This window comes from Harmonia axyridis, chromosome 6, assembly GCF_914767665.1.
Source record: "Harmonia axyridis chromosome 6, icHarAxyr1.1, whole genome shotgun sequence".
NCBI lineage: Eukaryota > Metazoa > Arthropoda > Insecta > Coleoptera > Coccinellidae > Harmonia > Harmonia axyridis.
The window spans coordinates 25354425-25378329 of record NC_059506.1 but is presented as its reverse complement, the minus strand read 5'-3'; the positions used below and the strand labels follow the sequence as shown (position 1 = coordinate 25378329).

Below are 23905 nucleotides of genomic sequence, written 5' to 3'. Positions count from 1 at the left end.
ACCCTTAAATAATGGCTAATATACCTAGTTATTTTTCGGTAATAATATAATTATTGACTCTTGGTATGATTAACTATTATGTATTTAATAATTCACTTCTTCAACATCAATGTATGAACATCGTTTTCTGTATAATCCAGTAGGTAAAATTTGAACACAAGAACGCAAACTATTGAAGCCTCATGATGAAAATGTCGCTCAGAGAAACATTAATTCTACAAAGTAGAAATCTTCATCAGGGTAAAAAGCAATCCGGCAAAAACTTCAACATCTGCAATTCGAAAGACATTCCGATTTTATACTCCTGCTTGATCTTTTGTCCCAGCAGTGTTTTTTCCTGCTTTTTTTCGTTGGATTCAGGATTCGAAGAGTAATAAATATAATGGTGTTTTCAGTTTACGAAGGGAATCAATTTTACTGAACTCTGCCAATATTTTTTATGGAAGCTCGATAATGAATACCGAAGTTTTTTGCGTCTAATCACTGATAAGATAAGGCGAGTGACGCAGTGACATATTTTACAAGAGCTGCTGGAACCTATCAGAACAAACATATGCAATAGCAATCGATAAAAGTGAATTGAATGAAAGCTCCTGCACTTATGGACATTATGGTTTCTGTTTTTCTTTCAGTTGCTGAACTTAGTTGTAGGTAAAAACCGCACTCTGGAATGTTTGCAAGGAGCGAAAAGTATGTAACCGAATTGAAGAAAAAAAAAAGAGGGCTTAAAGTAATCTTAGTTCTTATGTATACAGACAAAAAAGTTCACGTACAAGATCATAGGTAAAAGAAAGTGACCCACGTTGCGTTCCCTGTGGAATAGCAATACTAGGCTGTTGCCTATCTATATCAGAAAAGTACAACTTCAACTAATGAATGAATGTTAGATCCCCCAATTTAAATTGTAATGTAAAAAATAATAGGTTTTAGACATGGCTTTTGTTAAAATGTACTTAACATTAGATAATGATTTTCAGATAGGTATACTCACATATAATGTTTCCTTCCTGCCAACGGAATGGATTGTTGTATAATCTGAAAAAATAAAACTTGCTTGAGAATTTTTATACTTTGTACTTCTATAACAGTTTTGATTATTTTCATATTACGGAAAAGTGTGAACTGTGTCATGAATACATAACTGCCACAAGTAGGACTGTGTTTCTTATAGAGGTTTCATTTTGATATTTAAAAGAATGAGTAGGTAAAGGGTGTTTTTTTTATAGAGCTATAGAACTTTAAATTGCAATAAAACAACGATGGATGATTCGATTGACATGAATTTTATTTATCCGCAAGATAATCATGTGGAATTACATTCTAAATATTATTTCCTGGCATATGACCGCCACGGCTGGCTCGGATGTAGTCCAATCTGGACGTCCAATTTTCGATGACTTTTTCCAACATTTGTGGCCGTATATCGGCAATAACACGGCGAATGTTATCCAAATGGCGAATGTCTTCCAAATGGTCAAGGGTTGTGACTTATCCGCATAGACAAATGACTTTACATAGCCCCACAGAAACTAGTCTAGCGGTTTTAAATCACATGATCTTGGAGGCCAATTCACAGGTCCAAAACGTGAAATTAGGCGGTCACCAAACGTGTCTTTCAATAAATCGATTGTGTTGCGCCGTCTTGTTGGAACCACAGCTCCTGGACATCATGGTTGTTCAATTCAGGAATGAAAAAGTAAGTAATCATGGCTCTATACCGATCACCATTGACTGTAACGTTCTGGCCATCATCGTTTTTGAAGAAGTACGGACCAATGATTCCACCAGCTCATAAAGCGCATCAAACAGTCAGTTTTTCTGGATGTAACGGTGATTCGACATACACTTGAAGATTAGCTTCACTCCAAATGCGGCAGTTTTGTTTGTTGACTTAGCCATTCAACCAGAAGTGCGCTTCATCGCTAAACAAAATAAAATGGACGTAGTGGGCAATACGTATTCCGCACAGAACCATTATTTTCGAAATAAAATTGCACTATTTGCAAGCGTTGATCAGGCGTGAGTCCGTTCATGATGAATTGCCAAACCAAACTGTGAATAAATCACTTAACAGCTGTTAAATCGGTCGCCATCTTGAACAGTAATGCCAACTTTAAGTTATATACCTCGAAAAAAAACACCCTATATATTCTAAAAGAAATCAAGAAATGGTAATTGGCAAAGACTCAATTTTCCTCGAGGCACCAATGAAAAAGGTCTGAAAGTGTTAAATCTCGGTAGCCAATTGTGATCACCTTTTCCATGAATAACATGACCAGGAATCTTTTTTTTCGAAATTGCGATTTGTAAATTTGCGACAAACCTGGGTTTTTCGTCAAAACTACAGGCAACAGCAGTAATATTCCCAGTTTTTTTTGAGCGACGCACACGGTTTCCATTCTTCACATCACTAACTTTTCCCAACACCTCAATTCATCACCCGTTTCACTATTGCAGTTCGCGTAGGTTCTTCACGATCACCCAAAAGTGTTTTAGTAGCGTTGTTGAAGACTGTATTGTTCCATTTTTAATGATATATTGTAGTTTTACTTGTCAAATGTCAAAAGATGACAGATGTCAAGTTAGCGGGCTATTCAATATGAAACCTCTAATTGGAATACCCTGCAGAATTTATCTGTTCAATATTAATTATTTACAATGTAGTCGTTGTAATTTGAACGTAAGCAATCAATCGGAGTAATATTGTGTTTAATATCGAATGAACAATCTCCAGATAATTAGTTTCTGGCTTCGTTCCACAAAGAATCTTCATATTTCAGTATTTAAGATGCTGGGAAGCAATTAAACTTCAATATTGATGGCTCATACCTTCTCATTCAAATGATGAAAGATCAAGCAGGGCAACTGCATAGAGACAACGTTAGATAGGAAAGTGAGCTTAAAAGGAGTCCATTGTGTGATTCGAATATGCAAGTAATTCTCATTACTGATCAGCAGTAGTATCTGGTATACATCTTCTTTGTAGCTGAATGGCTATTCAATCTTTAGGGATTTTGATAGATATAATTACAATGTTCTGAAATATTTGAAGACTCTCAAGAGTTAATTGGGACCACAATATACGGACTGTTTATGGTCTGCTTAAGTTACTTTTTTGGCCTAGGCTCTCAAAGTACAGGCGATGGTTATCAAATGCAATTAATGCGTTTGAGCCGAGCATTGAGAGACAAAAGGCTGCAATACAACGATAGACATGATGAAGTGGTTTTTCAGCATGACAATTGACAATGCTCGGCCCCATGTTGCGAAAGTGGTCAAGACATACTTGGGAACGTTGAAATAGGAAGTCCTATCCCACCCGCCGTATTCTCCAGACGTTGCTTCCTCGGACTATCACTCTTTTCGATCAATGGCACACGGTCTGTCCGACCACCACTTCCAGTCGTATGATGAAGTAAAAAATTGGATCGATTCGTGGATCGCTTCAAAAGATGACAAACTTTTACTTTTTTTTTATTTTGAATAACCAGTTTGTTATTCAAAATAAAAAAAAAGTAAAAGTTTGTCATCTTTTGAAGCCTATGTACTATTGATTCTATTGTTTGAATGCCAATGACTGAAATTGTCAAACATTTCATCCTGTTACAAATAGTTAAATTTAGAAGTACGATCCACCCAAGATTGAAAAAAGCTTATGTTGCATTCTGTTAGGAAAAATTCCATGCTTATTTCGAAAGATTTCATTTCGCGAAATAGAGATAAGATTTAAATTTATTCTCCTTTACTTCGTTCATAGGTCAACCGGCGCATCCACCAGGATGTACAATCCACGGACCACCTGATAATTACTTGGATCTCTAGCTGACATATCCATAGATCCAATAGATAAGTCGACCATAAAAGCTGATAAATGAATGGTGCTGAACAACTTACTGCAAAATCGTTCCCCGTTCGCCACGCCACTGACATGGAGTTGGAGAATCATTGAAATAGATTTCTGAACATGACATAACGAAAGACTCAAGATAATACAGGGTGTTTCCAAATTAGACGTGAACCTTGAAGAAGGTGTTAGAATCCCTCAGTTACTGTTGACTGAGCCATATTTACTGATAGCCGAAAATTAATAGTTTCCAAGATATTTCAATTCTTGTGTTTTTTAAAAAATTTCTCACCTCACTTCATTTTCTGCCAATTTTTTATACGTTGACCAAGTTTGATTTGAATCTTGGATCATTTTGATCAGAAGAGGATATGATATGTATGAAAAAGGCAAAACTATGCTGTGATTGATGTTGAACAAAAATTAGTCTGATTTAAAAGTTATATGAAGAAAAAAATAGTAAATTTCTCATATAAATTTACATGCAACTTTCGAATTCCACAATTTATGTATGACAAAATTATTTTGAAAACTTGCCAAATTCCTTCTTTATTTCCTGAAAAAGTTTTCGTTAGAATGCATGCACTAGTTTTGATTCAGTCGATTTTGATTTGAAAGGGGAAAGAAGCAAAGAAAGAAAAGTTATTAATTTAATATTTTTTATTGCAATTGAACTCGTAATTTCAGAAAAAAATTTATTTCATAAATTATGTTAGAAATGACCTCCACCATTCCTTATACAAGCACGTGCCCTCTTTCTCATTTCTTCAGTTGTTACTTTCCGCCTGAAATTAAATCTCAATCTTCTCGATGCTTCGTCTATTCTAACGGTGTTAGATCCGGACTTCTCGCTGACCGAGAAAATAATCCAAATTTACAATTAAATTTGGTCAACGTAGAAATAATTAACTGAATTGAAGAGAGGTGAAAACTCGAATATTTTGTAAGCTGTTGATTTTTTGTTATCACTAAATCTGACACAAACGACAGTAAATGAGTCATACTAACACGTATTCCAAGGTTCACGTCCAATTTGGAAACAACCTGTATAAATCCAAAAGTCTTTTCTTTCGATTGAAAAAAAAACTGAGTCGAATGAATATTCAAACTTCAAAACTTGACATCAATAAATAACATTTGCGTTGATTTTTTGATTCATTTCCTGTCTGACTGTAATTTCGGCTTTGAAATCCAGATGAAGTTTCGGGAAACTCCAGGGTTTCTGGGATTTATTCGAGCGGTTCATGATTATGCAAACGGGGGTAGGGATAAATTTAACCTAATGATTTGTTCACGACCGCCTGTAGATGAGATATTAAACGGGATTCAAGGTAAGTTGGGATTTCGTTTAAGGGTTCTGTGTCGCCAGGAAGAATGAAAAATTATCCACTCAAAATTCTATTACAGATTACAGGTCCAATTCGAGAGAATTTAAGAAAATTATTTGTTGAACTTGGTCGTTAGGGAGTTGGAAAAGGCCATTTGAATGATATTAAACACTAGGTATTTTAATTTTCACTATTTTATTATGTGAATAACAATTGTTTTGCTACACAGAAGCTATTTCAGATTTCTTGCATTTTGAATGACTAAACTTGATAAGCACAGACATCCATGAATGAAGAGTCAAAGGAAATAGGACTAAAAATGAATCCTGACAAAATGAAGATAATGAGCCATAGTCAGGAAGATATCACTATAGATAACATAAGCATAGAGAAGGTGGAACAATATGTATATTTGGTGCATATGACTAAAAATGGAAAAGAAAATCAAATATTGGAAATTGGAAGAAGAATACGCTTAGCATGGGCAGCCTTCAGCAAACTGAGTTTCATCTTCAAGGACTAAAATATTCCTCTACACTTAAAACGCAAAACCTACGACAGCTGTATATTACCAGTGGCAACTTATGGTCTTGAAACTATGGCAATAACGAAAAAAGTGGCAGAACAACTGAGAGTAACTCAAAGGCAATGGAAAGGATTATGCTGGGTATAAGCTTGAGGGACAGAATTCAGAACACCGAAATACGAAAAAAGACCAGGGTAACTGACATCATGAGTAGAAAGCGAAACTTGAGTGGCAGTGGGTGACACATGTCACAAGGTAGAGTGTGGAGAGATGGTCACACAAAGTGACGTTTTGAAAGAAGATAGGAAGACCGAGAAAAAGATGAATAGACGACATAGTCGATGTAGCCGACAAGCAATGGATGAGAACAGCAGAATGAAGAGAAGCATGGAAAAAAATGGAAGAGGCCTATGTCCGACACTGGATGAAAGAGGGCTGAAGAAGAAGAAAGAAGAAACTTAGTGATGGATAAATTTCATATAATTATAAAGGGTGTCTGCTGACAACGGCTCAGTGAAGATAGAGTACCTCAAATTGAATGAAGATTGGGGGTTAAAATGTCCCATAAAGTTCCAGAGATATAGGGTGTTTCATGAAAATATTCTGAAACTATCTTCGTTAAAATGACAAATCTTTCGCTGATATTTTACAGAATTATTTCTTAATGCATTCTGCATCAGCTCGCAAAAAAAAATAGAAATTGCAGGCCCGTATGAATAATTTTAATTTACGTGTCAGGTGAAAAATATCACTCGGTATATAAGGTTAAAAAAAATCAAATTGAAATTCGAAAAGAGCGAAAAAAAATTGAAGTCCAGGTTTTTATATGAATTGCGCAAATTTTTTATGGTTTTCATGAAATGTTGAAAGCAGAATATTACAAAAGTAGTGAAGATAAGTCCGACTTCCAGAACTTCCAGAAGTATATTCTATGCAACTGCAAAATGTGAAACAATTCTCTACCTGTTATGTTCTCAAGAAATTATAGTCTTGAACAAAATAATGTAATAATTATTAGGACATATATTTTTGGACAGGTACAAAGGTGGTGACATGAGTTTCTGGGCGTTCAAACTTGAGAAATGAATTGTTTTTGATGATCTACATTTAATTCAATATTCTGTTGTTTACATTGAAAAAATTCTTGTAGGAATAAAGTAATGTTTTTGTTCAAGTTTGATCGTCCAGAAAAAGGACAAGATTATAGAAAATAAAAATGAAGAAATAACCCACTTGAAGTTCGAAGCATTTGAGTGCTTGCTCATTGATGAGACAATTGCCTCCTTGGATATACCTATATACAGTTTTGTGGTCTCCAAGAGTTTCATTGGCGCAAAAATGAAAGAGAGCTAAAAAGCTTTCTACTTTATTTCAGTGCTTTCATAATTTTTATCTCTACAGCCCCTAAACTAATAACCTCAGTAATATAATTTTGAAATTTTTGCAATCCTGAAAATTTTAGAAAATATTACCTCAAATTTTATTGTTTGAATGCAGAATTGCAGCAAAAATAGCATCTTTTATTCGTGAAAACACACTATTTGTGGCTCGACTGAAACATTCAATCTTGTCATGAATATCTTGCAGGGGATAAGCAATTCCAATTACTATACTCTGAACTTTCAGGAGATTAGTCCTTTCAAATTCTGAAGATCCTACGAAGTTATTGAGAGTATAGACTTCCTACCCTTCACATGTGTCATCGTCTAAGATATGTAATTTATTAACTCAAAGTGCATGAAATATACGAATACATGTTTTATGAAACAATATTCTTTGGTCGTTAAATTTAATATTTGTAATCAAACATTATTGTTATAGATACAGAAAACTACAAAATATCTTTTTTTTTGAAAGACACATATTTATAGCTCAAATATCGATCCATTACGTGAGGCTAATAAATAAGATTTCGACATAGCCATATTTAATAATTAGATACTAAGGATTTTAAATTACGAGAGTTCAAGAATTGTTATATTCTATTGCCAATAAAACATTTATTTAACCTTCATCTATTGAAGATGATTCCGATTGCATAGAAATAATCTAAAAGCCTAATATTTCATTATGAACAATGTATTAATTCACGAAACAAGGGAATTAATGAAAGAAAAAGATGGTGAGGGATAAAAGTTATTTTCTTCAATCACAAATTCAACACTTCCTTCATCTTCATGGTCCATAATCCTGTACATTCAACTTTTGCATAATAAATGAATACCTTTGCAGAGTTGGAAAGCACATTTCTACAAAAAAAAAGTTCCTACTTATTACGTCATTCCACGTTCATTCATTGCTGAATTTCACGGGATCGAGAAAGATAAACTACAGTGTGGCAGAGATAGAGACCGTTGCAATTATTTAAATTCTGGTATTTTTCTTAAAATGTCAACTCAAATGAATATGCATAATTAAAATGAATTCAGAAGGTTAGTTGGTGACCCAGCCCAAAACTTGAAACCTGCAGATATGGATTGTTTACACCTTTCTCTTTATGTTATTCTGTAAAATAACATTTATGGAAGCGATTCATTTGTTTCGCATTATTCTGGTCAGGGAAATCAATTCACAAGTGAATGTCATTTATTTTTGTCATACACTAAATCAAGCTTGAATAATTCATATTTATTGGAAGTAGATCGACAGACATCTGGATTGTTGCGCTTTATGGGCTGGTGGAATCATTGGTCCGTACTTCTTCAAAAACGATGATGGCCAGAACGTTACAGTCAATAGTGATCGGTATAGAGCCATGATTACTAAATTTTTCATTCCTGAATTGAACAACCATGATGTCCAGGAACTGTGGTTCCAACAAGACGGCGCAACATGTCACACAGCTCGTGCCACAATCGATTTATTGAAAGACACGATTGGTGACCGCCTAATTTCAGGTTTTGGACCTGTGAAATGGCCTCCAAGATCTTGTGATTTAACACCGCTAGACTACTTTCTGTGGAGATATGTAAAGTCATTGGTCTATGCGGATAAGCCACAAACTCTTGACCATTCGGAAGACAACATTCGCCGTGTTATTGCCGATATGAGGCCACAAATGTTGGAAAAAGTCATCGAAAATTGGACGTCCAGATTGGACTACATTCGAGCCAGCCGTGGCGGTCATATGCCAGAAATCACATTTAAAATGTAATGCCACAAGATTATCTTGCGGATAAATCAAATTCATGTCAATCGAATAATCCATCGTTGTTTTAAAGTTCTTTAGCTCTAAAAAAACACCCTTTACATGGCAGACATACCAAAAATCAATAGATGCAAGATAGCCCAGTTTGCAGATGACACTGCCATATACTATCACAGTAGAATGCGGAAAACAATTACTAGGCAGTTACAGATAGACCTAGATAAACTGATGGAATACTTCAAGAAATGGAGATTCAAAGTGAATACATCGAAAATAGTTGCAATCTACTTCGAAGGAACAACAGTAAAGAAAAAGAAACGTCAAAATAGAATATCAGAAGATAGAATGGAAAAAGGAAGCAAAATATCTGGAAGTAATACTAGATGTAAGAATTCATTTTGACACACAAAAAAGGCAAGGCAATTGCTAGGGAGACTGTACCCGTTGCTCAACTCTAAAAGTGAACTTTCCTTAGAAAACAAGCTGAAGATAATACCAAGCATAACGTATGCAGGAGTTACTTGGTATAATACGAATGATAAGGATCAGTTGCAAAGTACGCTAAAAACAGTAATCAGAACAGTGGTTGGCGCCATGGTAAATAACCAACCAACAAATCAGAGAAGAACTGAAAATTGAAACTATTGAGGAAATAGTTACCAAACAAAGAAAGAAGACAATAGAAACACTGAAAGAGTATGAGAATCGGGAATTGAGAAAGATACTACAAATCGAAATAAGAATACAGATAAGAGGAAATACCTCTTTCAAAGAACCAAATAGAAGAATAAAGTGACATGCAGTAGATAGGAAAGTCTCGATCAGACAATAGTAGGAAATAGGAGAAATTAAAGTAGAGGCGTAGGGAATAAAATTCCAGTCCTTGAACAAAAGGAAGATCTGAGACAAAATTTATTTATGCAAACTCATTGAATTTAATTGAAAAATCCGAGTAAAAATCGAAACCTAAAAGAACGTTATTCCTTTGATCAGATTAATATTCTTCTATTTATTGCCTGCATACGTCGGTTCATACTGTTGATTTGTTTTTTAAAGTTTAAACCGTTGATGACAAGTTCATTTCTCTCTCAAAAATGAATAGTGTAATTAATGTCATAAAACAAAAAACAAAATGTTGAAAATAAATGGATCTTGACGAAAATCAGAAATTTGAAAAAATTCGACCACGAAATTATTTCACAGAAAGTTTCAAAATTAGGGTTTTACAACAATCTTCTGATTAACCCTGTATAGTGACTAAGCCAGCACTTATCAAAAGATTGAATATGCAGGTTGAAATTAATAACTTTATCTAGAGTTCACTGAAAACATGTTGAAAATCAAACTATACCTACTCACAGTGAACGTTTAAATACAAATTCAGTCACATTTGTGAGTTCAACTTCCTTTTATCTGAAATACCCAACTCACGTCATTCGAAACAATAATTTTTAATTACACTCGTTGTATGTAGTTCTGTCATAAAGTCGTGTAGATTCCTTCATAATGATAGGATTGGTTCCACATTAACCAACAATTTTGATAAAAAAAATGTATTGAAGTATGCTGAGTACTGTCGATCGAATTTAGCTAGCCTTCTTTGTCCATGTTTCTCAGAAAATGTTCAAATGTTGAATGTTGAAATTCAAAACACGATTCGTGTTCAATGAATTTTTTTACTAAACCAATTGGTTCTTTTCATTTCTATTTTTGTGAATGAATATATGATTCATTGATTAGGTATGATCATTCGGAATTGAAAGAAATTATTAGATTGATAATCCATTCGATTAACAAATCAATATTATATTTACTGACCGTGAACTAATTATTATACACAGTGATTCAGTATTCACTACACAAATGTTACGAATGAATCTATCATCAACTTTGAGGAAAATAATGCTTCCTGCTCTGATCTATATCCTAGATTCAAACAGAAATTTCATTCAGTAATTGGATCCTCAAGAAATATTTACTAACAAAACGATATTCTGTAAGAAAAAGGTACAGATTGAGACATTGTTGTATTTGCAAAAAAAAGCTGATGAAAATTAATGTGTAGAAACCTGTTTACAGGTAAAGTTCAGAGTAGATATATGAGGTCTTTGCAAACGAAAATACAATGTTTAATGAACGATTGAGTGCCAAAATGCATCGACATTTCTCATTGAATCTGATATGATTGTTTTTCAAATGGATTTCCCATGAAAATTTCTGTTTCATAAAATCATTTCACCCGACGAAGCAATTTAATAAAACTGAGCACCATTGTGTGACTGTATGTAAATTCTTCGTTAAGATTGAATTGAAAATTTCTTTTTATCCACATGCTGAAAAAAAATATTTGGGATTGGCTAATTAATTCAATACAAAAACTTATGTGCAAAACAACCTAAATATTTCGAATTATAAGGATCATTCCAATAGTTGTTTCATGTAAAAAAAATTATTCGATAAAGAAAATATATGTGCATTCATAGAGAGACTTCCAATTCGAGAGAAGGTATAGTACTTGTATTATATGTATTATTTAGATAATTCCAATTATTTTTCTAATTTCCCCAATCCAATTTTTCATAAAACTAATTATGATTTCGATAGAAATTCATCTATATATACGAAGATTTATTTTGTACATATTATGCTTGGCCACTGAAATCATGATAGGTACTATATTCTGAATCTACTTTCTCATTACATGTTGAATTAACATTTGCCACATTCCAAACTTATGTAATATAGATATATGATTTTTAAACAACTTTATCATATTCCAATATGCGAGCGAATTGATACAATAAATGAATAATATGTAACTCATCAGAATTATGAGTTACTTCATGGATAAGAGATTTTCATCATTTCATCATGATGATATTTCAATTCTGTCTTTGAGTAGGAAATACCGCATATTATTTTGCATTGATTGTCTTCGAAAGTTAAGCATATTTATTGAATTGAATATCTATGAGTGTGAGATATTTCTTTTATCGACCTTTCGTTCATATACTATTGACAGAAAATAATCTATGTATAAGATAGCAAAAGCAGATTTTGCATTGGTTTTAATATTTTTTAAGTCAGTACTTGCCTCCGTTCTTCTAGTAGTCACTTACAACATCTCATTCGAATAATTTCATTCATTTCGAAATGATGAAAAATCGAAATATCTTGAGAACGATATAGATTCAAAGCATATGAAACTTTGAACAAACTTGGGATCATTCACTTCATGCAATCAGAAAATTCTATAAAAAACAGAGGTTCCATAAAAAAAAACATATGTTTGGTCATTCACACTTTGTTGGTACACCCTGTGTATTTCCCAACAATTTGAAAATGTAGCTCTAGTGGAGGCTTATGATACTGTGTTGAAAATATTCAAAAATTTATAAGTGCTTAACCTGATAAATAAGTCGTTACGTCAATGGTGTAGCACCCTGTATATCCAGTAGATAAATATGTCTGTGGTAGTTTCTGGGTAATTGAACAAACATTAGAATCTCCGAGATCGTAAAAAAACTACCTCTCGATACAATTACTTAATTCAGTAACATTTCACTGTATATATTTACCAATCATTGAGATAATTTTTATGTTTACGGAAAACAATGATAAGATACCTATACTATCTTCCGATTGATAATTGTTTTTATCTGATATTCCCTCAATGGGTAGATTATTATTAAACAGATACTCCAGTTGCGATTAGGTATCACACTCATCTGACCATAAATAATGAAAAATATGGAAATTTATGTTCAAGTCTGCATTGAATTCAAAATGAGGAGGTTACAGGAAAAGGTTAAGACAAATGGTACTATATTCATCAGTTGTCTAATCATTGCTTATGGTTAATAGTGGACAACCATGGAGCCTTTTCACCTCTTTATATTAATCAGACGTAATATTTGACACTATATTACATACATCTATAATTAGAGCATAAGTTAACGTATATATTTCTGGCAATTTGAAGTAACAAGTGAAGTGAGACTTCGAGAACCTATAAATTCTGCTAGTTACGAATATTATAACTCGTTGTATTGCAGTGAGATGACGCTACACGATGTACAATACTATGTAGTACGATGCCAACCGTTCGCTTGATAAATTAGTTATTCCCAACTATGAAGATAGAATTGGCAAAGAAATAAAATATATTTGCTCTTGTTAGAAGAATCGACAAAAAAAGGACCTCTACGCCCCACTAAATAGGATAATAATAAGCCACAATAGAAAATTATTGGAATTGGATGCAATCAAAAAAGACATAAATATTATATCTTGGAATGCTGATGGCATAAATGATAAATTCGATTAATTTGAAATGTTATGCAATCAAAATAGAAATATTATGCATTCAGGTCATTCTTCTAAAGTACCACAAAAATATCTAAGACCAGTTGAAATAACAACCAGTAACTAAATTATAATTGTGAATATCAACCACCGAGCTAAACTAAGTTATGGCTCTCGGAAATAGTGTTATAATTGCAGGAGATTATAAATTTGAGGCAATCCATAACAGAACAGTAATTTTCAACGGTATTGCCATTAAACATCTAGATTCAGTGAAATAATATCTTGACGACTCTAGATTAAAAGTTAAACTTCATAACTCATATCGGAATGAAAGTACCTAGTATTTCTACTATTTCACCACTTTTGAGCTGAGGAAGCACGAAATCGAAAATTGAATTCTTCGAACGAGGTAGGTACATGACCTATCCATACTTCTTGACACAAGTTCATTCTGGAATTATTCTTCTGAGACGGATAACAGTTAAAAAAAAAACAAATTCATACGGACAATACTGAACTAATTCAAATATTCAAAATAGTTCTAATTTAGAGATCTCCTTAATAAAATAATAAACAATCAAATTTCTTCAATGTACAATTGTATAATTCATAAAAAACACATGGTGAAAACAACAGATAATACGATAAATAAATGAATAAAATAAATAAATAAAACAACAGATAATACCAATTTTCCATAAACTAACTTATCAGCAATTAATTTAAAACTAAACAATACATTGAAATGAATGAGTTGGTCATCAGCTTACTACTAGAAAAAATTAACTTCTATTCAAGCCGTCACATAAAAACTGACTAAAAATTGTAATATAATATGAACTCTTCAAGAATTGTCACTAATAATAACCAATATGTATGTCAATCTCTTTGAAGTAAGTATTTTCCATTCAAAATGTATGTGGTGTTCGAACAATTTATATTGAAGAATTCTGTAAATTGAAAAACTACTACCTTTGTTTTATTTATTATATTCATCACCTTAGCTACATAAAGGTAAAAGTGTATAAGGCAGGCACTGCTCACAGAGTTGACTGATGATCCCATCCCTGCCCATCCCAGGGTGTAAAATATTATTATAATTGTTATATAATTTATGTATTCATTTTAGGGCACATTTTATTCGGTTTTTCGATGTTCAAGTGTCACTGATTATTACTTATTGTTTTATGCTGAAAAAGGCCTAATAAAGGGCGAAACGTTGTGGAAGAATGGAGTAAGACCAAAGAGAAGAAGAGAATTTTTTTGTTACTCAGACCGATATCTGCCAACTTTAAGTATAACTTGGAACGAGATTTTTCTATCTATTATCTATCTATTATTTTAATTATTCTTAACTAAAAATTGAGAGGAAAAGTGTAGTCTACAGGGTATTTCTCAATTATATGCTAAATATATCATCGAAAAAAATAACCAGTAATCGTTTCTGATGAGAGACTTTGGTCGGGAATGGAACTGTTGAAATCATTTCTTCTGTCAGAACAAAACGACGTATTAATCAATTCAGGATTTCAGGATAAGGAATTGTTTGCTGAAGGATTTTCCTCATAGAAACTCGAATGAAAATCTCCGATATGACCTCATTAGTCCTTCAACGCTCTTCAATCGATCAGGACAATTTCATTCTTCGGTTTGTTCAAGACGTCGTCCATGTTTGCTCAACATTTTCCCGATTTTATGTGAACCCATTCCTGGTATATCCCATCCGGAAAAACTTTGAACGGTTGGATGGCGACAGCTGAGATGATAGGTGATGAGAATATTACATTTCTTAGGTACTTACATCATGTTATTATTATTTCTATAGATTTTATTACAACTCTCTGGAGGAACAAACCAATTGAGAAATTTCAATGAGTAACATCGAATAGTAGGTCGCTGAGGTATCTTAGATTTTGTGGATTTTAAAATTAAGGAAAAAATGAGAAAAGTAGTAGGATATGTCTGCAGAAAAAGTTTTTTCGAAGAAACCTTTTTTCATTTTCGATTCTGCAAATACTTAGTATTATAAGGCTGTTAGCGGTTTGGTCTAAAATTGTACAGAGTCATGAACTTGGACAATCAAATTCATCAAAACTCAAGATTTTCAAATTAGAATCTATATTTTTCATGATTTCAGTCAATACTACATCAAAACAGGGGAAATTACTTCGTCAAACCCTAAACCTGAAATGAATAATTCAAGAGATATCGAGGAAAAACTTCAAATGAAGAAAAACCGAAAAAAACAGAAACTTAAACTCAATGTTTCGATAAATACATTTGACATTTCATGAATTGTCATCAATTGTTCGTAATTGAAAATTTAATTTTATTATGAATTCCTCAACAATCCCAACGAACGATTAATTAATTACAATGCTTGAAATGTCAAATTTAATTATCGAAACATCGAATTTTAGTTTCTTTCTGTGTTTTCCGGAAAACACACACTACTCCACACAGTAGCGGTTTTCACTCATTTGAAGTTCTTCCTCGATAACTCTTGAAGTATTCAGTTTAGGTATAAGGATTGCTAATTTTTTTCTTTTTATACGTAGAATCGACTGAAATAATAAAAAATTGGTTCTAATTTGAAAATCTTGAGTTTTGATGAATTAGAGTAGTCCAAGTTTATGATCTTCTGATAAACACCTTGTACATTTTTGGACTGAACCGCAAACAATCTAATAATACTACGAAAATACTCGAAAATAAAAACTGTTTTTTCGAAAAAAACTTTTTTTGCAGAAATATTGAAAAAATGTGAGTCTTCGTCGCCAAAATTTCATTCATAAGGATCTCATTAACTCATGAATCGTTAATATTTATCCAAGGTATGACAAACTGCTGAAATTGTCATAAAAAAACAATGTTATGATTCAATAATATACTGGTATATATAGTTGTAGAGATCTGGAAATATTTTAGGGAGAGAGATCATTGTCTCAAACCCTGACATGCAAATTTTCAGCAAAAGATTATGATTAGTTTTCCATAAACGTCTGATAGGCCATCGCCCTGTAAAACATAATTCAACAAATTCAGAACTCCAATTACTCATCAAATTTCAAGAGTAGATATGCTTCTTCTTGAAGCGATTACGGTTACAGATTCAATAACAAAAATTATTAGATCTTATTAACTATACTCTTTTAATGAAAGTCAACGACAATCTCATTATTGCGGAACTTTTCCAATCGCTTTCTGAACATAGTTATTAGTCGGAGTAAACCATGTTTTCTCGAAGCACAAAATACTTCCCTTCATCTTAAATAATGAAGTGAAAACTATAAGTCTACTATTACGTAAAACTCAATTCACTTCATTGAACTGGATGGTATCAGGTTCTATCGTTAATTCCATCAGATTACTTCATTTCAATTTAAGTGGAGATAATATAACTGGAATCGGCGGAAAATATTCTTGTTCGATCACAGAATTCTCTCGTTGATTAACACTGATTTGAAAGGTATCATTACGGCATGAATAATGCAACTGATACTTCAATTTGTAAACATGGATTTAAAAACATGAAATACCGCTAAAGTCCCAAATAACTTGATGCCTGGGAACTGGATCTTTCGACTCTTTTATCCAATTCCAATTAAAACGACTCAATTTATATTATCCAGGGAAAATATACTAACTGACAAAGAAACTACAACACCCAGAAGGAGCTGTTTAAATTGAAATTTTTTTTTTGGTGAAACATAAATAGTATAGCAAGGAGTAAATTCTTGAAATTTGGAGAAAAAAACGAAGGGTTTACAATTTGTTATTAATGTGTTTCTCAACAGCGATTATCTATACACTTCCCAACATGTCTCGGCATTGATGCAATAAGATGGTCTATTTCTTCTTGAGGGATCCTATCCTAAGCTACCTGTACTTTATGTCTCAGAGCCGCCAAAGTCAGTGGGGACTGGGGTAAATTTCCAAGCCTTCTACCCATGATATCCCATACATGCTCTATGGGCGAAATATTTCTTGAAGGTAACGCAACGATGTCATGTTACCTCGAATTAAGACTGAAGTTGACCTACTTGCATGTGCAATAGCACCCCATACCATAACGTCTATTGTCCGGTGTACATGACGCTCAACATCAAACTGAGGTTCACGTCTTTCTCCCCGACGTTGTTTTACCCTTTTTCGGCCATCATGTACACCCAAGGAGAATCGAGATTCATCAGAAAAGACGATAGGATGCCATTCTACATTTCAATGTTGGCGTTCTCTACACCCCTGTAATCGTTGCCGGCGATGCTCAACCGTCAGAGGTAATACAAAATGGGGTCGATAATGCTGCAGTCCAAAAGACCCTTTCCGGCGGTAAACCATTCGGACAGTTACAGGATGGCTTTGTTCTCCTAACCACTCATCAGCCAAAGATCGAGTTGTCGCAAATCGGTCTCTTATGGCCATAAGTCTTAGAGGTCTCTAATGGCTATAAGTCTTAGAGGTCGATCTTGAACTTCATTTGTACCCCTTAAATGAAGTTCAAGTAAATATCGACTTTGGATCTCCTCGAACAGCTGGTTTGTTGTTAAATTTAAAGAACTTGCGAAAAACGACTACAATATTTAAGTAACAAAAATTATTTACATGAAAAAACCTTCACGATTTTTTCCTCCAAATTCAATCATTTACTCTTTGCTATACTATCTATGTTTTACCAACAAAAAAAATTTAAACACCTTCTTCTGGGTGTTGCAGTTTCTTTGACAGTTAGTATATCAACTCTCTAACTCCAATTAGAAGTGATTGCCGATCCTAATTACATTTTTCCAAAAATTGATCTGAACATTAATATTCCTTCTCTATATTAATTGTCACAATAGTGGTTTACCAGGTCGCATTGAAATATGGAAGCATCTCTCTCATTTAATTTTGGTGGCATTTACATTATTAATCTCACATATTTGTGCTCGACATTTACGCATACATACGTAAACCGAAACTATTATTATTATTCCTAACTAACTGAGATACTATGCAATATATCTCATTGAATGATATTGTATCAATCGAGGTTTCTAGGAAATGTTATTCTACAAACGTAAAACGTAACTTTTATTCAACATCAAATATTTACGTTGAATCCTTCATTCTATACTCTACTTTCAACCTATTGAATTGTTAGATATATAGTGAAGGTCAAGTTCGAAATAATGAGTAATCTTTTGATTTTGTTATTATTTTATGGAATTTTTCAAGTTTTGATTAGGTGAAAGAAAGAAAATAGTAGAATATAAGTAGCATGTCATATGCAGTGATCAAAAGTTCCAAAGAAAGGAATTAAGATACTCGTGCATAAGGTAATAAATTCTTATTACCTTATTTTTTATGAAATGATGAAAAAAAAATGAACAGTGAAGTTTACATATTTCGCTAAAGATGGTGTAGCAAGAAATACGTTTAGATCTCTCGTTAAAAATTATATGATTGAAATTTCCTACCCATATAAATTGTGATAGTTATTTTATAGATTAGAAGGGATTGACCACATAGTTTTGAGAGATTTTTTTTTATTACTCAGTTGGCTACTATCCTGTACACTGTGGAGTTTGAGATACTCAGTCGAGTGTTTCATTTTTTAGTCCATCTTGGAATTTTGTGACATCGAATAAGAAATCTGAATGAAATTTTGTATTGGAAATGGAATTCCATCGGACGAAACGATGAAAAAAAATAATGAAATCAAAATACATACATTCACTCAGAATTGTTGCCAGAATAGGAGACAGTTATTCTCTTCGTGGTAACAAAACTGATTTGTTTTTTCAAACTTCAAAAACTATCGATTGAATGAGTATACAAAAAATTTTCTCGACACGTGAGTAGAACATTGATATGTTTTAATTTGGAGAAAAATTGTTTCGTTAGATCTTAAAAATTTGTGTTTTCAGTTGACAAAGTCATTGGAAATCAATAGATCTAATAATCTAGGTGTTTTATTGCCTTCATATTGGTATTCCAGTTCTGTTATTGCAATTCATCATAATTATGACATTGAAGATTTGAGTATGGTATACTCCGCATGTTGAACAACACGACGAAAGTTTTTCTGACCTGATTATAATAGTCCAATCCAAATAATAATATTTATAATTATTTTGTCTAGGTCAGCACGAAACTTTTCTCACACCTTCACATTGCAAGAATTCCATTATTACTAGAATGGAACAGCTCCACCTACACTTTGATGTTGATTGAAAAAGATTAGTATAATTTTACTCCTTGTTAAACTCGATCGAAACGATTTATTGAGATCATTAGGAATATTGGGAGACGAAATTTTTGATCTTTTGATATCGTTTGAATATTTATCTGTCAGTGAACATGCGAATGTTGAACTTTACAAAATAAACAATTTCGTTATACTGACGAAAACCCGAGTTTTTCGATTCCTCGTCGATCTTAGGAGTTGGGCTATAATTGATAATTTTTTATGGTCGGAATTGAAAGAAATTGATTTTTTTTTTCAACAAGACTGCGCTAGCTGATACACAACCAACGAAACAATCGCAAATTTTCAAGAAAAAAATTTTGGCCTTGTCAATTCTCACAATTGGCCAACGAGATTTTGTGACTTAAAACCTTCATACTCTTTTCTTTGGCGCCACGTGAATGATTAGACCTTCAAAATGAAAAATCTTATTGGAGAATCCTTCATATCGATCCCAAAGGAATATTGAATCAGGTGTACCTCAAGGATCTGTAAACGTCCCTCACGGTACAATATTTCTGTTTCAGAGATGACGAGCAAGAAGTCCAGCTCACACACGAAATACGTTTTGCTATTGGAACCTTTTGAGTTTGACTAGAAAACTGTAGGAGGATCTCAACCAAATTGTGCATCACTTTGAACGAACAAAATCGACAAAAACTCAATGAAGACTGAAGCAATCTACATTGATGTTACATAATACAAAAGCATAAGAGAAAAAGCAAAATATTAATTATATGGAGTCAAAAAAATTGAACAGAAAAATATCCAAAAATATTGGACGACAACCAGAGCTTTTCCAAATAAGAGCTATGAAGAATCTATGAAGAGACCGAAGCAAGTGCAAGGGTGCCAACAATCGTCATTCAACTTGATAAACAAATTACTTTAGGACGACAAAGTCAAATTTATAAAAAAAGTGACGATTCCGTACATCACATACACTAGAACTACTCACATGTTGCAAACTCTAAGAAGAGCACCTTGCATAATGCATCAAACTGAATAACTCGACATGCTCTCTCTAGAAGCTTCACGATACGTGATCAACCTACATCTTAAAGATATCCTAAAGATTGAAACCATAAAGCAAAGGATGAAGGAACATAAAAAAATCATTGGAATGGATCGAAGAACATACAAAGAGCGAAATAGGCACAATATTGAAAGTCAGAAAGAGTCATAAACTGCCAGTTGCAGGAGCGCCCAATTAAATCTAATGCCTTGAAATTTAATCCTCCATTAAAAGGCGCAGGTAGCCAATAGGCTCCTCGTATTGGAGGATTAAAATTTTAATTACGGCATTAAATTTTAATGAACGTTCCTGCAACTGGGTGAAAGACTGATAGGATAAAATTAAAATGACTGCAAAGTTTATACACAGAGTGTACCGAGCTTTCTGGGGGTGATAGTACATTTCAAAATAAAAATAGTTTGATGAATTAACTTATCGCCCAAAATGCATATTGAGGGAGATATATCCTTCCAAAGTTGATAAAATCAAAAAAAATTCTCCGCACAACTTCTAAACGGTAAATGCCATCAGATTGAAATTTCGTGCCTAAATGTATGTTGATATAATATATTTTTTATTACAGTTCTACATTTCTGATATTATTATAAGGGGTGAGTTGTGATTTTTTGGGACAACTTCTACGGTTATTTATGAATCTCGCGATGAATGAATCTGCTAACATCTGACTACAAAAATTCAAATATCTAGAAAATGGTTCAATTTTTTGCATTTGGATGAGAGTACCTTTTTCATGTAATTTTCTTCGCCTTATTGAATCCTTCTATGTTTTCACCAAAACAAATACAACGAAAGAAGTTGTCCCAAAAAATCATGACTCCCTCTCTCAAAACTCCCTTTTCAACAATATCAGAAATGAAGAAGTGTAATAGAAAAATGTATTCTAACAACATTCATTTATGCACGAAATTTCAATTTGGTGGCATGCACCGTTCAGTTATGCGGATAATTTTTTTAAATTTTATCAACTTTGAAAGATATATATCCCTTAATATGCATTTTAGGCCTTAACTTCATTCATCAAACTATAATTATTTTTCAATGAACTATCAACCCCAGAAAGATCGGTACACATTTTCGACTCACCCTGTATATGAGGGAAATAGAGATTACATTGAAAACAACATTGAAAAAAAGGAAAGAGAAAAGGCTTAAAAACAAATAAGTAGATCTGGACACGGAACCCACTGTGTATTATAATTATTCAATAATAAACCAAACCAAGAGATAAATTAGATCACAGTTAACCTATAAGTATATCCTGTTTGAAACTTATCTCACCTACAAGTTGTTCACCTGAACCGTTAATCCATTCTTCGATAACGATATGATTTTCCGCTTCATTTCGTGGTTTTCGCATAAACACGATAACTTTCTGTGTGATAATTTTCTCCGAGAAATTACGAGGAAACCAGAAAGAAAACAATATGCGGCTGGAGCCATACTCTTCTCTATGTGTCGATGACGTCAATACTGCCATGTTTCACGCTTTCCTCATTGCATTCGATATTTTTCTATAGCGCAGGCTGGCTAAGTCATTGTTAAATCTATCGGTTATCTTGAAATATGGTTAAGGTGCGCGATCACGAGGAAAATAGGGGGTAAATGTTTTATGACGAAAATTTTTCTCGATAAGGGGTCAAACAAATTTGGCTCTGCGGAAATTTCAACAGCTTCAATCGATACTTCTTTATCAGAGGATGGGATGTTCATAGTATGTTAACAAAGCAGATACTGTTTACATAATTTGATATGTTGCTATTTCATTGCGTTTGTACAACAGTGAGATGTTTTCACGTGATGTTAATGGCAGAGTGCAATTTCCATTTCATGCTGATTGCTCGATTCATGGTAAATGCGCTGCTAGTGTTAACTAGTGGTTATGCCATATTACACACGGAAAATAATGTGTCTTTTATAATATGGTCACTTACAAATATCGAAAGCCAAGCTCCCAAAAGGAAATATGTTGTGTCAACCCTCACTATTGAATAGATAAGGTGTAAAATATATGCAATCTGATATAGTTAGGTACATTCATTGAGGGTGAATAGAACAAGAATATTCATTTCATTTCGAGATAAAAAAGTACCGGGTTTTTCACCATAATTTGACCCCCCCTTTAACTTTGTTTCTAAAAGAGGTACAAAAAAATGTTTTCTACGAAATTTTCACGATATCGACTAGTGTTTTTCAAAATGATTTCACAAATCAAAATATATACAGAGTGGGCAACATATTGATTGCAACTTCATTTTTTCAAATGGAACACCCTGTATATTTTTCTTTATTTGACAAGCTCTCTTATTCTGAGTATCACAGAGTTTCAAATTTTAAGAACCACCTGGTATGCTCAGAAATTAGTTTTCAAGTGGTAGGCTACGATAACTCAAAATGCCTTTTTTTGAGTTGGCAACGATATGACATGAATTTTTCACTATAAATTGAAATTCGATGATTTGGATGTTACTCCATATATTCTCTCCTTGTAGCTTTATTTTCATTGTTCTTCACATAAAGTGAAAATATTTCAAATTTTTCCGCTTCTGTGTAGTGCTTATTCCATGAATATTTTCATTCGACACTAGTCGATTTCGTGAAACTTCTGAAGAAAACATTTTATTATACCTCTTTTAGTAACAAAGTTGAAGGGGGGTTCAAATTATGGTGAAAAACCCGGTACATGATAATAGTACGGTGACTATATGGAAATTAAGATAGTTAACTTAACTTCATATATGAAAAAAAGTCAAGTTAGTTACATCATATACAGGGTGATTCAAAAAAATAGTCGTGAATTGTATATTGTAAAGCACAAAATATGATGATTTTGTCATCACGACTTATACAGGGTTCCCCAATGAGAGGCTTCATTTTGATTTCGAATAAGTAAGGTCCAATCACACCACAAGCACAAAATCGTGACACGTTGAGAATGGAGAGCCTCTTCAACATTCATTCTTAATTTTTCCAAGTCCCAAATGCGACAATTCTGCTCATTAATGTAGCCTCCGTGGTGAAAATAGGACTTATTATTGAAAATGATTTTTCGATGAAAATCTGGATCATTTTGATGACTTTCAAGGTCCCAATCACCAAAGACAGATACTACCTTGCTGACGATAGATCTGCTAGGGTTCTTGTGTTAACTGAATTCAACAGCCTTAAGTCCTAACTTTCACAAAGAAATTGTCGATTCAGGAGATCAACATGGCCTGAAGATTAGTATATCAAAAACAAGGGTGATGGTAGTCAATAGAAATCAAAACTTGAGAGCCTATACAGGGTGGCCACTTTTTCAATGGGATTGTATTGGTAACTTTTAAACCATAAGAGTTAGAAGATCGGTCAAATGGAGAAAAAGTTGCATTCATAGGAGCATTGTCAAGCAGTTCAAACAAATCGAGATTATCAGGGCCGGTTATTGAGATATCATAAAAAAAGTAAATTCTGTCATTTTGATTTTTCTTTTTTTCCCACTTCATTTCA

General features: G+C 33.2%; 1 protein-coding gene across 1 annotated transcript in view; it reads right to left on the bottom strand.

The window, feature by feature from the left end:
• The window catches only part of LOC123682257 (class A basic helix-loop-helix protein 15-like), a 128001-nt gene that overhangs the window by 80616 nt on the left and 23480 nt on the right, over positions 1 to 23905 (bottom strand). The window contains exon 2 of the mRNA XM_045620792.1: positions 992 to 1035. The gene's annotated coding sequence lies outside the window, so the exon portion shown is untranslated. The remainder of the gene's footprint in view (positions 1 to 991; positions 1036 to 23905) is intronic.